This window comes from Lissotriton helveticus, chromosome 3_1 (assembly GCF_964261635.1).
Source record: "Lissotriton helveticus chromosome 3_1, aLisHel1.1, whole genome shotgun sequence".
NCBI classification, from domain to species: domain Eukaryota; kingdom Metazoa; phylum Chordata; class Amphibia; order Caudata; family Salamandridae; genus Lissotriton; species Lissotriton helveticus.
Genome location: NC_136061.1, coordinates 2,056,706,481 through 2,056,720,033, shown reverse-complemented (window position 1 = coordinate 2,056,720,033; position 13,553 = coordinate 2,056,706,481). Strand labels below are relative to the sequence as shown.

Below are 13,553 nucleotides of genomic sequence, written 5' to 3'. Positions count from 1 at the left end.
TTTACATGCCGACAAATGGGCATCTGAGCTTCAAGACATATAAATGTGGAGAAAGGACTACTTTAACACGTTTAGTCTTTTACATTTACACGCTTTTATCATTTCAAATCGACTGTACTCTTTAAAATTCACTTTATTTTTGATGGCAGGCTCTTTAATATTATAATATTTGCTGGACGTTGCACATATAAGATCCTGATTATAGACTCAAAACACAAAAAATGAGCAATGTCGGTGGTTCAGTAAGGTTTAATAAGCCACTTTAAGATGTTCCGGGTTAATATGTAAAATAAAATGGGTGCCCTAAACTCAGGACATTTGGAAATGGAGAAACGACTTCTCCAACACACAATCCTTTTAACAATGGCGCTCTAATAGAACGCCGATACGGATGTCAAAGCTGGAACTGGGCACGAGGAACTAAGAATCAAAGCTACCTCACTGGATGACTTTCCGATCCGGATGCATGGTAGGCCTGGTCTCCAGAGATGAAGACCACATACTGCATGCATACGTCGCTTTAATTACAAAATATTGCAGCAATATATGCATTTGCATCTTTGCGCAAATCCTTGTGAACAAGAAGCGTAACACTTTTCAACAGGGCATCAAGTAAGACGGGATGCCCTGTTTAGATTTGATATTTACAATTTGCAGCACTAAGGGAAACAGAACCCTAGCCATGCCCGGCATAGTGCCAGGATAATGCATAATATGTTGTTGTTAAATTGGAGGGTGGTACTGCTCTCAAACAATAATAATGAGTAACACAGAACTTCTCAACTATTCTTTAGGAATTTGCATATACTTGCTCTAAATTCTGGAGGAGCAACTCTCCTAATTTGTCATTTTTTATACTTTTTGCAGTGGGAATTAATGATAGAGGATGCTATTATTTGACTAAAAGACCAAGGACTTTTCAGAGCCAGCAGAACTTCATAAAGAGGTAAAATAAATTCTCTTTCAACGACAAATAAGTGCAGTTTCACATTATAAATAGTCAACTATTTATTGTCTTTATATCACTTTCCTGAATTTTCCTTTTCACTTTATGGCATATTCTTTTGTTTCTCCACTTCCAATCTCCAGTACATTGTCTGCTACATATGTTCATGATATTGGCTCCTCGAGTCTTTAATAACCTCTTGAGTATAATTTTTCATACACCTAGGAAAATAAGGGAACCTACCCTTTTGTGCACCTTCAATAACCTAATTATAAATAATGCATGTGTGGAAATCAAGGGTTACAAAAGGTGTGGTACAAAGAATTAAAAATCATGTTTTCTTTTTCTTAAAATCATATTTTAACATTGGATTTACAGCCTTGAAAAAGCCCATGCCACATAGGCGGTGAAACATGTGTTGAGACCAAAGAAACAATTTATCAGGAAAACAGGACACTCTATGGCAATACAGTTTTACCTATTAGGAGGAGTTGGAACAAATCCTGGGGAGTGTGAAAGGTATTTCCAATGGATTAATAACATCACTGAAAACATTGAGGGTAAGGAGGGAGAAGATCGGGCCTCCAGGCATTGCAATACATTCCCTTCACAGAAATGTGACTACAAAATAACATTTCAGAGAGCTTGACATATGCTTGATACATATATCTTTAAGTAGGCATATGCACAATGCCAGACAGAATGAAAGACCTTTTTCTGCCAACTTTTAGAAATAATTGTATACAAATAATACCAGCAAGTGAAAACTGGGAGGCCCATTTAGGCCACAAATGAAGGAAAGGTGTTGAAAGGAAAGAGGCAGAGCAGTAAAAAATCATTTCAGAGGTTGAAAATGTTTCACATTGAGATCAGCACCGATGAAACATAGAGTCCCTGGCCCAAATTGTACACAAACATGTTTGTCATCTGTAGGTTTAGGGGCATTTTAGACCTGGCCCTCTCTGCAGGGTCACCCCAAACATTTCGCCTTTGCCCTCCACTTTTTTGCTGTATTCGTTTTTGTGGTTTTGTTGGCCTTAGGACTCTGTGCAGTGTACCAATCCTAACCAGTGCTAAAGTGCTTGCGCTCTCTCCTCTAAACATGTTTACACTTAGTTATTTCAGATTGGCATATTTAATTTACATAGAAGTCCCTTGTAGAGTGGTATACCATATAGCCTGTAAATTAAATGCAACGAGTGGGCCTGCAGCACGTATTGTGTCATCCACCCAAGAAGCACCTTAACAAATGTCCCAGACCTACCACTGCAGCCTGTACGCAGTTTTGAACTGCCATGGTGAGTTGCCTTTAAAATCAGCTTGCTAAGCCTTAAACTCCCCTTTTATTACATATTAGTCAAACTCTAAGATAGACCCTAGGTAGCCCATAAGGCAGGGTGCTGTGTAATTAAATATTTGAATATGTACTTTTCAGGTTTTAAAAAAAAAAGTTTTATATAGCGCAAACTCGACCCGAAATCAGGTTCTCAGAGCGCTTTACATGAGTTCCAGTTGCGTTACATGAGGACACATTCATTTTTGTTAAGCATGGGAAGCTTAAGTGATTTGCACAGAATCACAGGATGTTGAGCGTCATTGCCGAGACTTGTACCCGGTTCCCGAGATTTGAATTTGACCACCCTAACTGTTAGGCTACATCCTCTAGGTCCTGCCAGTAAAAAAATCCCAAATTTATTTTTCACTACTGTGAGGCCTAACCCTCCCACAGGATAACATTGAGGATTCCTTAAATTAAATAGACTGTATATCCAATTGGGATTAGGTAGCTATCTAATGTCTGGTGTAAATGAAATTGTAATATTAAATCCTCTTTAATGGTAAAGTAGGATTTTTCATTACAATTTTGAAAATGCCACTTTTAGAAAGTTGGCATTTTCCTGTCCGCAGCCCTATTTGTGCATGTAGCCTGGCCTTGGTCACATGACTGGGTGTTAGAAATGAGTCTGTAGTTAGCAAGGGTTTGCACCTTTGTCCAATTAGGGACCCTTTTTCCTAGTCAGAGTAAGGGAGTTACACTCCTAAAATAAACCCTGCCCACCCACTTGGTAGCTTGGCACGAGTAGTTAGGCTTATCTCAGAAGCAGTGTGTAAAGCCTTTGCACTTAATCAACAGTAATACAGTAAAAACACTACAAGGGACACTACACCAGTTTAGAAAAATATCCAATATTTTTATATATCCAAAACAAGACCATAATGATAAAAATCCAGCATTCTGTACTTAAGAAATATATACTTTGCAAAAAATCCTTACATTTGCCGAAATTCCTCAAAAGCACAGCACCTTTCTCGTTGCGGCTGGCATGTTGGTGCAAAACGGTCATGGCAACTGTCGCGGTTGTGTTGCAAGGTTGCGATGCAAGCGACAGAGCCAGTTAGCGGGAGCTGGCATCAGTCAGCCCAGACTACTGTGTGGGACCAGGTGGTGCGTGGTCACAGATGTTGAGGTCAGCAGCAGCGATGGCGTTGGTGAGACCAGGATGGTGAAGTGAAGCAAAGCAGTGCGGAGTGCAGTGCCCACATGTCACTGTGAAAGCCGCGGTTTGTGGCGGCAGCGGCGGTCGTCATCATAAGTGAGATCAGGGTTGTGGTGCGAGATGTGGACAGTGCCTTCTGCGGTGCCGTCAGGACACAGAGCCAGTGACGGAGTCGGTTGCGTTTCCTTTCTCTGTTGCAACTGAAACAGCGGTTCCAGAAGCGGTGTCCAGAGGTTGGTGAAGTCTTTGCAGTCCCTGTGACTTCAGAACAGGAGGCAAGCTCTACTTCAAGCCCTTGGAGATACTCAGCACAAGTAAAAGAATGTTTAGTCCACCCATTTTACTGCCAGTGGCTGAAGTAGCAACTGCAGGTCAACCCAACAAAACAACAAAACAACAACACAGCAAAGGGGCAGCTTCTTCTTGGCAGGTTCCTTGATTCCCCCGAGTTCTAAAATTCTGGGCCACAATATTTATACTCTGAATTCCTTTTTTCTTTCAGGCAGAGATTGTCTGTTCTTAGTCCAAACCAGTTCTGTCCTCTGTGGGCTAGCTTCCTGGCAGTAGGTGGTGACATCATTGTGGAAGGCAGACCAGGCCCATTCGGTGAAAGGAAAATCTCCTACCACCACTCCAAATGCAGCCCTGGCCTATTCAGGTGCTAGTGAAAACTCCTCCCACTACTTTGAATGCAGCCCAGGTCTATTCAGCCCAGCCCAGAGTAAATCAGGAAAGGCAGGTCACACATCAACCCTCCGTTGGCCATCTTGAGAGAATGTAACACTACAATCCCTGTCACTCCAAAACCAGACAGTCAAGACACATTCTAACAGAGGCAGACTGAATGGCTAGGCAAAAAATACCTACTTTCTAAAAGTGGTATTTTCAATACAGAATGTAAAAATCACCCACACTAAAAGATGCATTTTAACATTCTGAGTTAAGGCATACTAAACTTTATTTTCCTACCGTGTTCCCAGGGGTAGTTATGTTTATAGGATGTTATAAGCAAACTCCCCATTCTATCCTTTGGGAGCAGGTAGCCTTCCCATAATAAAAAATAAAATGCACTGCAATTCACTACCAGGACATGTCACACACACACCAGTACATGTCCTACCTTTAACATACACAGCACCCTGCCCACAGGGTTACCTTTTGCCTACCTTAGGGGTGACGTATTTAAGAAAGGGGAAGATGAGGGCATGACATGTGGGTGCACATGCCAAGTCGACATGGCAGTTAAAAACTGTTCGCAGACTATGCAGTGGCAGGTCTGAGTTATCTTTACAGGGTTATTTCTGTGGGTGGCACAATCAGTGGATCGAGCCTACTAGTGCCACTTGATTTACAGGCCCTGGCACTCTCAGCACACTTTACTAGGGACTTACCAGTAAATCAAATATGCCAATCATGAAAACACCACTCCATAACACAATTTAGACAGAGAGCATAGGCACTTTTACACTGATCAGCAGTGGTAAAGTGCCCAGAGTCCTCAAACCAACAAAGACAGGTCAGGAAAAAAATAGAAGGAAGAAGCAAAAAGTTTGGGCATAACCCAGTAAAAAGGGGCATTTCCAACACAACCCCCTTCCAGCCTAAATGCAGGGTAGACCAATCCATTCCATGATGGGCTTCCCGGCTTGGGGGCGATCCAACATGGCACATGGCCCGCAATAGCAGGGGTCTATTACTGTTCTACACCTCCCTGAACCTACTTGGATCCCTCTATCCATACTCTCAAAGCCCACTAACCTGACAAAAGGGGAACCCTTCTTCTCCAAACTAAGAAGAGAAAATTCTCTTCTTGAGTCCCCTCACTCACCAAGGGTTGCCCCTAGGTGACATGCTTCATCATTGGGGCCACCTGTCTGGGGTGTGCTGCAACTTGCAGAACTACGTAAGAGCACGTTTTGTGAAAAAATGTGTAGTACAGTGTTTGGGGGAGTTGTGATGGTGATGCTAACAATAGCTAGCAAGTGAGCGATTCATTCATTACTGCTCCTAGTTGGTATGGATAAACAGGGGTCAATAGAAGTGAGGAAATGTAACTGTTATGTGTATACTTTCCCTTATATTTGGTCGACATGTTTCGAGGAGTCCCCGAAACCTCTTCTTCTGGACCACATGGGGACCAGCCCCATGCATACCACTCCATGAGAAAAACTATCCTATACTGTAATAAATAACAGATGCACACCTAATGTGTGAGCACCAAATCTAATACCTATGGTTGAAATCAGACTTGTAGTATTTCTGTTTTGGCAACGCTGTGCCTCATGGACTGCCAGGGTGGTGGGGCGTGTAGTAACCTTTGTTCAGCACTCCCCTGTCAATGACACCTACTCGTACCCGGGTGAACCTCATAAATACTATAACTCTGATTTCAACCGTATGTATTAAATTTGGTGCTCACACATTCATTTATTTATTTTATTTATTCATAAAGTTTTATATAGTGCGAACATGATCCCGAGCAATAATAGAGCGCTTTACAATATGATGGGAGGAAGGACAAAAGCAATATCTATACCAATATCCATTAAGAAGAAGGGAGAGGAAAAAAAAAAGAAAATACAGTGCAAAGTACAACCAGGAGGGTAATACAATAAACATATGTAAGCGGCCAGCAAGGGTGAGACACAGTGTACAATAAGGGGGAGCTGTATCAAATGGAACATCAAAGGCAGTAGGAGCAATGTCAACGGGCCCATGAGTCTAATCCTATTCGGGTATAAATGTGTTCATTAGGAATCTTTTGGATTCCACTTTGAACGCCATCGATGAGGGGATTCTGCAAACTTCGGGTGGAAGAGAGTTCCAAATCTTAGGGGCAGCTACGGAGAAGGCTTGGTGACTTCTCTTTTTATTAAGGATGAGTGGTTTCAGGAGGAGGGTAGAGGCGCTTCTTGAAGCTCTTACACCACATGATTGTCTAAGTTTTTGTGCAAGGTACGTAGGAGTGTTAAGGTGAAGGGCTTTGTGTGTAACAACAGCAATCTTTAATTGAATTTGTGATTCGAAGGGCAACCAATTAAGGGATTTTAGGACTGTGTATATATGATCTTTTCGCTTGGTATCTGTGACCGGTCTAGCAGCCGCGTTAAGTGAAGCCCTTAGTGGAGCCAGGGCGTATTTGGGAAGGCCACAGAGGGTAACACTGCCGTAGTCTAACCTCTGCAAGACAAGCGCTTGGACCACTTGCTTGAAATCATTTGGAGGAAGGAAATGTTTGATATTTCTGAGTGTCCTCATCACGTGGTTAGCTCCTTTGCATACATTGCTGATATGACCTTTCATGTTCAAGTGCTTGTCCATGGTGATACCGAGAGCGTCTATGATGGGAGGAGTGCAGTTGAAAGCAGTGAGGTGACTCAGCCAGAGATCTAGCCTGGGGATGAGATTTGGAGGGGAGATGAGCAGAAATTCCATTTTGGAAGGGTTGAGCAGGATTTGGTTCTCAGTTAAACAGTTTTGAGTAAGCATTAGGATAGTATTGAGTGAGATGATGTTGCCTGAGAAAGAGATTTTCAGATATAGTTGTGTGTCATCCGCATACATGTGGAAGAGAATGTGCAAGAGCTTCCAAGAAAACTTTGAAGAGGATAGGAGATAAAGCGGATCCTTGGGGCACCCCCATGAGTACGGGAGAGGGCTGGGAGAGAGAGTGGTTTGCCTTGACTCTTTGAGTTCTTTGATGTAGGAAGGATGAAAACCATTGTAACACCTGATCAGAAAAACCCATTCTATTTTGCAAGATGTATAGGAGGTTTTCATGATTAACCATGTCGAATGCGGAGGAAAGGTTGAGGAGGATCAGGAGGCAGAATTCATTTTGGTCGAGCATTATTAAAATGTCATCAAAAATACGAGTAAGAGACGATTTGGTGCTCTGCCCCTTCTTAACCACATCGATGCTCGATGAGTTCCAGCCCTGTGCTGGAATATGCAAAAACCCATTATTCATGACGAGCTGGGCTCGTCATGAGCGTGCTGGGAGGCTACTGCATGACGAGCCCAGCTCGTCATGAGTGTGGAAGGGGTTAAAGCCAGATTGATGCTGGTCAAAGAGTTGGTAATTCTCTATGTGAGCACAGCGTTGGGATTGCACACATTTTTCTAGCAGTTTTGCTAAAGTGGGGATGTTGGAAATGGGGCAGAAGTTATTGAGATCAGATTTGTCAGCGTTCATTTTTTTTAGTGTGGGTGTTACCTGAGCTGCTTTTAGGCAGTCGGGGATCATGCCTTGTGCTAGGGAAGCATTTACAATCCTAGTCGATGTGGGGATCAGTGCATTCTTGATTTCTTTGAAGATAGAATGGGGCAACGGGTCGCTGAAGTGGTTGGAGGGGTTGATGTTCTGAAGCATCTTGAAGATCTCATATTCACTAAATGTGGTAAAGGTGCCCAATGATGCCTTGTTCTTTGAGTTTGTGAAGGTCGATTTACACCTTATAGAGAAGTCAATGGAAGAGGCAGCAATGGAAGAAGGTAGTAGAGCCTTCTTAGAAGCGAGGTCAATGGAGATGATTCTTGATTTCTTAGGGAGGAAGGCAGCAATGTCATCACAAGAGGGTGGGTTGCCACCAAGATCAGATTGGTTAGACCCAATGACTGATTGTTGTTTGACCAATTCGAAGAGTTTCTTGGGGCAGTTTGTCGCTTGATCTAGTTGGTGTCTGAAGTAGACTGCCTTAGCACTCTAGATTTGTTTGCTGTAGCTGCTCCTGGCATCTCTAAGGAGATTTAGTTGGTTTCGAGGAGGGATTGACTCGCCAGGAATCCTCAAATGCCCTAAGGTTGCGGCATTCAGAGTTTACGTTTTCGTTATAGGTTTGGATATTTTTGTTGAAGCATTTTTCTGTTGGAGTGGAGCAATATTCTCCATGATGTTGGAGATGGTCGAATTGTAGGCATCGGTGAGTTTATTGCTCTTAGGTCCCTTTTCCAAATCTTTGATTTTAGTAGTTGAGCCTTCCTCAGCAATACCTCCCTGTTGATTTAAAAGAGGATGCAGTGGTGGTTGGACCAGTCACAAAGGGTAATGGAATCTATGGAGATAGACTGCCCTTTAGAAATAATGAGGTCTATAGTTTCTCCTTTGATATGAGTTGGTTGGTCACAGTGCTGAGTCAGTTCTTGATCAATTAAGAAATATTTAATGCAAGATACAGCTGGGTCGTTGGGGTTAGACCAATGAAGGTTGAAATCACCAAGGAAGATTTGGGACAACGCTGAGTCGACGTTGCTAGAGATGATTTCCATTAGCTGCTCAGTGAAAGGGAGATTGTCACCCGGGGGGTGGTAAAAGGTGTGACGTTTGCAAACCGGTAGGTTCATACTTGATATGGTGAGACAGAGGTATTCACAGGAGGTGGACGTCGTGGAATCTGAGTGAGAAACCAAGAGTGTGTTTCTGTGAATACATGCTAGTCCCCCACCCAGCTTCAAAGATCTGTCAAGCCTAATTATGTCATGAGTGGGGGGTACTAGGGGGTCTAAGATAGGAGTGGAATCCGGATTTAGCGAGGTTTCAGTGAGGATGATAATGTCTAAATCATTGTGTTGGATGAGGTTGAAGATGTCGGAGGCATGTTTACTGGCTGACCTGCAATTAAGTATTACACATTTCATACGGGGTGGATTTGGGGGGAAAGACGTCTGGATGACGTTCACACAGGTCAGGTTGTCGGTATTGCTGCATCTAAGATTGCGACAGGGTTTTCTGTTTGGGGTAGAAAGGATGTAAAAAATTTGTCTCGGAGGGTCGAGGTTAGGTTTGGATAAGGTTGTGCTAGAGTTGTGAGAGTCATGTGGATGAGTGGTCGAAGGGTGGGACTTAGATCCTCTCTGACAGGCGTTGGATAGTGGAATGGATTTTGGGGTGGAGGGAGCTAAAGGCTGGACCATGTGATAGGTAGTCCTAGTGGCCTCTCTAGGCCAGTTCGCAGAAGTGAGGAGAGAACTGATCATAGGGAAGAGATCATTTGAGAGGGCTTTCAGGTCATGAAATTCGGAGGAGAGAAGGTGTAGTTGTAGAGATATATCATCAAGGCGCGCAGTCAAGTCTGTGTGTTGGGCGAGGGGAGGAAGAGTGGGGGAAAAGCGATCAGTGACGTAGAACCTCAGAGTAAGCCTGTTGGGGTTTGTGGGGGGGGTTGATGCTCAGACTCAAGTCTAGTAGGTGTCAGAGTTATAGGGTAGGGGAGGGGGACATCATCTGAAATAAGAGAGGACTGTAGGACTTGCAGGAGAAACTCTGCTGACAGTAGGTGAGGGGATTCAGGACATTGGGGCTTGTGAGGGGGATCGATGCCCAGACTCAAGTCTAGTATGTGGCAGAGTTATAGGGATGGTAAGCAGGACAATGTCTGTTATATGGGAGGACTGTAGGATTTGAGGGAGCATCTCCCCTCGGGAGTCATTGTGTGTCGAACTGACAGTTGGTGAGGAGTTTGAGGCCATAGAGCCATCAACCAGTTGAGGAGGTGATCTAGTGAGTTGAAGTGATCTGACTGGGGACACGATGGCTATGTGATCAGCCAGCTGAGGTGTGGGGTATAGGGAGAGTGGGGAACTCTTGACAGTTAAAGAGGATGTTCTAGTAAGTTGAGGTAAACCAACTGGGACAAGGAGGCTATGGGCTCAGCAAGAGGAGGTGTGGGGTTTAGGGAGAGTGGGGTACTCATTACCTTTAAAGGAAGAGTAATAGTCAAGCCCAGTGGAGACATGGTGGTTGAATTGGGGTAAGAGGTGTCAGCGTAGACCGCTTTCCTGAGAGTTGGGTAAATATTGGCTATCTTTGCTAGGTTGATGTTAGAGCCTTGGATTAGGATTATACCATTATTGTAGAGGGTGATAGTTGTGGTGGCTTTGAGAATGGACGAGGGAGACGTTGTTAGTTTGAGGCCATGTGCGATTTTGTTTGATCCAGTTATACGAAGCATAGAGTAGAGCACAGATTGCCAGCAGGCCCGCTTTCTAGTATAGAAGATGAGGTTGTTAACCAGAGAACCTTAGTTGGTGCAGAAGTAGTGGTCTGAGATTAGTGTTTCTGGTCTAGCTTTGAGTAAGCAATGTTTATATTTCTTTGCTGCGTTTTTGGAGACATCAGTTGGGTAATTAATGATTAAGGCATTGGAACCATTAAGGTTGGGACTTATCTTCATTCTGAAGAAGAGTCCTAGAGAGGATGGGGGTCCGGAAAAGGAGAATCGGGGGTGGGAGAACCCAACATCACTCCTGGGACTCACAGTGGATCTTGCAGTGTAGTGACAGTGGTTAGGGCCCCAAAATTCGCTAAAGACATGGGATCACTTAACTCATCTTGACTCAAAAAGACACTGGAAGGCATACACCGCTATCGGAGGCCAATGTACGATCTAAGTGGGACAGGCCTGAAAGGGTCACTCCAGTAATGAGATCAGTGGTGTGGTGGAATGCTCCTCATGGAGTGCAAGCCCCGCATCCAGCCCACTTATGGCGAACAGTAACCAAAGCCAATAGCAGGCATTGTGTGCTTGGCAAGGAGTTCCCAATACAGAAATCAGAGGCAATGTCAAATGTGTGGTGGGACGTTCCGCATGAAGTGCACGGAGCTGCAACAACACCACTAATTACTTGTAAATGGAACCCCTCCCGAATATAGCTATAGAAGGGAATCATAGCAAAGTGTATGTGGCATTGGACTAATTACTTTCTAAAAGGCATTCTGCCCCATTTAAGTACCCAGTTAGGAAGCACCTGTGTTTTCCGTATGGAAGGCTGTGTCTGCATGCCTAAAACAGTGCTGAGCTGGCTTTCCCTGCTCCTTTTCCGCTGGTTTTGACCAAATAAAATTGTGTCAATGGAGCTCAAGGGAGCCGTTACTCCCAGCCCCCTATTGACAAACAGGCGAGCTATCGGCCGTTCGGGAGCGGAGAATAGAGGACCAAGGCACCGCTCCATTCAGGTCCCCGTGGACGTAGATCGTCGGTCGCAGCCTGGAGTACATCATGGACACCATTGGGCAGCAGGAAGGTCAATGAAAATTGCGCCTATCTAAAGAGTCGACAAACTGGCAACAGGAGATCACTGAGATTTGGAGGCATGCAGTGCGGTGGACGAAGGAGCTGGCCGCAGGGAGTTCAAGGCATTGCTTCACTGCATATCTATAATGCTGCAACGGACCGATCCCTGAGCCATGACGAACAGAGCTGGTGTCCAGGCAGTGAAAGGTAGGGACCTGGGTAATCATGGTGAACGATCCAGCGGGTGAGTAGAAGACAGATTCAGCTACAACTATGTGCCTCGGTGGGTGTGAGACGTCCGGTCGAAGGGCCGGTGAGACGGTTTATACAGGGGTAACTACCGAATTGGTAATCCCCAAACTGGGAGCTCCTCGGGAGGCTCCTACTCAGCGGCCTTCTTGACTTGGATACATTAGGTATGCATCTGTTCTTTATTATATTATTATATTATTTATTTAGTATAGGATAGTTTTTCTCATGAAGTGGTACGCATGGGGCTGGTCCCAAAGTGGTCCTGAAGAAGAGGTTTAGGGGACTCCTCCAAACATGTCGGCCAAATACTAGGGAAAGTACACACACAACAGTTACACTTCCTCCCTACTATTAACCCCTTTTTATCCATACCAACTAGGTGAAGGAATAAATTATCCCTCACTAGCTAGGTATTTTTAGCATCACTATCACCACTCCCCCAAACATTGCACTACACATTTTTTCAACAAAAAGTGCTCCTACGTTTTTCCGCAAGTTGTAGCACACTCCAGACAGTAGCTGCCTGGGATGTGACTCCCCCCAGTACACCAGGACAGCGAGCTACTGTGGCTACTGAGAGTTGTCAGTGATGAGTCCCAAGGCGTACCCCTCCCAGGGCTCTCTAAACTCTGTGGCATCAGAGAGTGGGGCCCAGTAGCCCCAGGTGCCTGGTACCCTTTGTCCACTCTCCCTCTCATCAGTTCAGGGAGGACATCCTGAAACTGATCCACCAGCCCAGGGTCTGTACCCTGCGGCTTGGCTAGGCAGGAGACTGGGGTGGGCTTTCCCACTCCCAATCCTCCTCCCCAGGGCTGTGTACCCTCCCACCTGGAGCTGTACCCCCTTCCAGAATTGTCAGGGCACCTATGGCTGGTGTACTGCACAAATCGCCCACCAGTTCAGGAGTCTATCCTGCAACTGGTACACCAGCCTAGGGTCTGTACCCTGAGGCTGAACAAGGGACTCTCCCACATCCTGTCCTACTCCCCCACCTGGAGCGTTGCCCCCTGAAGACAATCCAGTAGGGGTACAGTTAGCAGTCTCCCCTTCCTCCTGGTCGGGGGGACACCCTGAACCTGGCCCTCCAACCCAGGGTCTGTACCTTTTAGGCTGGACCCTTTTCCTTGTAACCCAGGACCCCCCCCCTTCACCCCCCCCCCAAGGGAAACACACTTCTCATGAGCTGTGCAAGAGTCTGCCTGGCGCAAGTTTCCAGCCTCCTGTCCACATGAACAAATGGAAGGAAGAAGCAAAAGGTTTGGGAATAACCCTGCAAAAAGGGTCATTTCCAACACTGGGTGCAACTGATAGTTAGACTTTGTGAACTCCTCCTAGACTACACACAATAGAGGTTTAGCAGAGCCCAAAATTGCAACTGAATAGCCTGTGCTCTGCCATCACACAAAGGGCCTAATGGCTCCATATTGTTACTGCAGCCAACTTGGAGCATGGCAGGGGAGGCAGGAATTTCCATGCACATCAATGCCATTGTCTTGAAGCTTAATATCGGGGAATTAAAAAAGGACCCTCAAATGCAAATTCTTCTCTACATTTCTGGAACTGTGGATACTCAACCAGACAGAAGGATGTCTGAGCTACTGAAGTACTGACTCTCTTCTGGATGGTTACCTTGCTGGGCTCTTGTCGTGATGTGCTGCTGCCTCCCTGCACAGATCTGCTGCCTGCTGCCCACCTGCGTGGTTGAGGACTGAACCTGCATCTCTTGAACCCAGAACCCTAGAGTGACTCCACAGGATAGTTGGCTGGACTCCTGACTTGAGTCTAAGGGACAGAAGGCTCCAACAACCTTGCTCCTGGACTCTGCCACCTGTGAGTATACCCTGC

At 45.2% G+C, this 13,553-nt stretch overlaps 1 long non-coding RNA gene across 1 annotated transcript in view; it reads left to right on the top strand.

The window, feature by feature from the left end:
• Positions 1–350: 350 nt before the first annotated feature.
• LOC144825253 (uncharacterized) overlaps positions 351–13,553 on the top strand; it is a 114,924-nt gene continuing 101,721 nt past the window's right edge. Inside the window, exons 1-2 of the long non-coding RNA XR_013609355.1 lie at positions 351–469; positions 868–946. This is a non-coding gene — a long non-coding RNA (uncharacterized LOC144825253). The remainder of the gene's footprint in view (positions 470–867; positions 947–13,553) is intronic.